Consider the following 3553-nt stretch of genomic DNA (forward strand, 5'->3'; position numbering starts at 1 on the left):
TTTTGGTTGGGCTTTTACAAGCTTCCCCATTGTAATGAAGACTCCTAATCACTGTCATGATTTCCCTCGTGGTTGGATAGACTTATGTGAGTACCCAGCTGCATGGGGGACTCCCTTGTCGTATCTCTTCTAGGCCTAACAAACACACAATATTGTCTACATCAACTTCACAAAGCAATACCATGGTGCTCGATGCCATCTTCCATCAATCTACTTACTTGCAATTTAATAGAATGTTTATTATGAATATTTTCTGATTTTGCATGGTAAAAATGTTATTTTCTATTTATTCTAGGTTTTAAAGTTTTTCATTAGGAATTTAGTGAAACAAATTTTCAAAAAAGATTAATTTTTTGTTTTTTAAAATGCATTGTAATTTTCAAACAAATTTGACCAAAAATATATCCCAAAAAACTCCAAAACATAAAACAACCAAACTATAACCAATAAATAGATAAACTAGGAGCTTGAGATTGACATGATGAATAATGTTGCTTATGGTGAACATCCATTTATCAAATGAGAAATTTTATTTTATTTTATTATTTTAAATTTAAATTAATTTATATCTTAATTCTTTTTAATAATAAATATAGTGTGACTAGTTAAAAAAATTAACTACTTAAATAAAATATTAATCTTGAAAGTTAAAAATAAAAAAAAATATATTATTTCATTAAAATTTATTAACTATATAACTAGAAACTATATAACATATAGATCTATATAACAAAACATAACTTACTTATATATAGTATTTAACTATATACAACTATAACATAACATAACATAACATAACATATATAACTATAACATAACTATATTTAACTATAACAAAACAAACGCACACACACAAACACATATATAATTGCATGTAACATAATTATAACTCTAGTTCATAATATAACTATGTAATTATATAATTATATATATTTAACTATTATAACTATGACATCACATAGCTATATATTATAGTTCTATATATATATATATTAGCACAGCCACATTAATAAATGTGGTTGATATATGCCTATAGGTATCAATGGATATGGATTCAATATTAATATTAATATTGATATTAATAAATATATAAATATCATAATAATACAATAAAAATAATTATATTATAAAATATTATTATCATTATATTATAAATACGATAATAATTATAACAATTATAATGACAATTTATAATAATAACTATTATATTCTAATAATATTATTGATATTATCAATAATATCATAAATATTGATGTTATTAACGAGAGAGATTATTAATATTATAAACCCAAGGTACTAATAAACCAAAGGGATTAATACTAAAAACCCAAAGGAATAATATTAAACCCAAGGGATTAATATTGTAAAGCCAAGGTATTAATATTGTAAACCCTAAGATAAATTATACAAACCCTAAAACAAACATGCTTACCATGGTTGATTCTCATATTGAGACAATCTTTGTCATAATGCGATGTTGGATCATGGTTGACCATGCTTTATTTTCATATTGAGAGAATCTTTGTCATAATGCGACATTGGACGTTGGTTGACCATGCCTGACTATGGTTGATTTTCATATTGAGACAATCTTTGTCACAATGCGATGGTGGACCATGGTTGGCCATGGTTGACCATGGATGACCATAACTATCATAATGTGATGTTGGACCATGAGACAATGTTTGTTAGAATGTAACCATGGTTATTGACCATAGTTGACCATGATTGACCATGTTTGATTTTCATATTGAGACCATTTTTTCACAATGCAACGTTGGACTATGGTTGATGATGGTTGACCATGGTTGATGTTCATATTGAGACAATCTTTGTCATAATGTGACATTGGACTGGTTGACTATGGTTGATTTTCATATTGACCATGATTAACCATGGTTGATTTTCATATTGACCATGATTGACCATGGTTGATTTTCATATAGACCATGATTGACCATGGTTAACCATGATTGATTTTCATACTGAGATAATCTTCGTCATAATGCGACATTGAACCATAGTTGACCATTATTGGTTTTCATATTGAGACAATCTTTGTCACAATGTGATGTTGGACCATGGTTGACCATGATTGACCATGGTTGATGATGGTTGATGATGGTTGAACATGGTTGATTTTCATATTGAGACAATCTTTGTCACATTGTGACATTGGACCATTGTTGACCATGGTTAACCATGAATGAGCATAATTGACCATGGTCGACGATGTTTGACCAATGCTCAATATCATTGACCATGATTGAACATGGTTGATGATGGGTCCCATTAATAGGTATATTTTGAGGCCTCTTTAGCTATCCTCCACCCCTTAAAACTCTCTTTTTCTCACATTAATTTTCATTTTTAGCCATAATATAATTAGTAGGAAGACTGAAGGGTGCTTGTCATATTTCGTGACCTAATGTGATTAAATTTGAAGGAAAAAGAAGCATTTTTGGAGATATTTACTATGCATGGGCTTGTTGGAGGCACCTAGAGAGAATATAGGAGGCTTTTCCATTACATTAACTCTCCAACTCGGCTTGAGACCAAAGATTCATCACTAATAGATTGAATCCATTGGTAGCCGAATAAATCAAGTGCACCTGAAGACCCAAGGGAACTATATCCACCAATTTCGAGATTTTGGAGGGGATCAATTCTCCTTTCAAGGGAGCTATCCCTCACCTACTTTTTGTATAAATAAAAAAGCCTAAAGGCTCATTAAGATTCGAATTTTTGTTGGAGATAAGAGTATCTACTGATATCTTAGTGCTTGATACTATTATTTTCATCTTTCATATGATGTGTGTGACTCTTATTTTCTGTCAATGAAAAGCTTATAGTTGACCTACATCTGAGTTAACTTTGGAGGGTTGAAACCCTTGGGTTTGGGCCCAACTCAGAGGCTTTAGTCCCTCTCATTTATTCATTCCTTTTTCTTGTTCAATTCAATGTATTTCTTTCCTTGTTTAAGTAGGAATTATATTACAAAAATTGTAGTTGCAAGTTTTACCACCACCTCTCTTGTGGGAAGTGTGGTTGAAGGATCTACAACAACAAGCCAAAAACATGTGTTTATGATTCTTTGGAAATTGCTAAGTTTTAGATTGTAACTCTTCTGCATGCTTGGTTTCTGTAACTTAGAAGTTAGTAGCATTGATTTTACAATTAGAGTAGGTATATGTTGTAGGATAGAGTAGATCTTAAAGAAATAAAATTCAACTCATCCTTTCCACTTTGATTTATTTTGCTGCAATATTGATCATTTAATGCATGTACTTGATTAGTCTACAGGGGTTGTTGCTGACTTGTAGGGGTTGGCACACTCATCCAAACTCACATATAGAATTCCATTTTCCTCCTGGACACCTCATATTGCTCTCAAACTCTACCACCGAGATCACCCTTTCAAGGCTAACGAAGGACACTTTAGGCATGAAATTTTATGAAAGATAGGCCTCCAAAGGGTACTAGGCTTGGAAAAAGGGCTCCCACATCATTCATTCACCTTCCTCCACTTTCAAGACACAATTATTTGCCTCAA

The sequence above is a fragment of the Pinus tabuliformis genome, chromosome 4_2, assembly GCF_031772625.1.
Source record: "Pinus tabuliformis cultivar Carrire ecotype Pingquan chromosome 4_2, CPIR1, whole genome shotgun sequence".
In the NCBI taxonomy this organism is placed as follows: Eukaryota; Viridiplantae; Streptophyta; class Pinopsida; order Pinales; family Pinaceae; genus Pinus; species Pinus tabuliformis.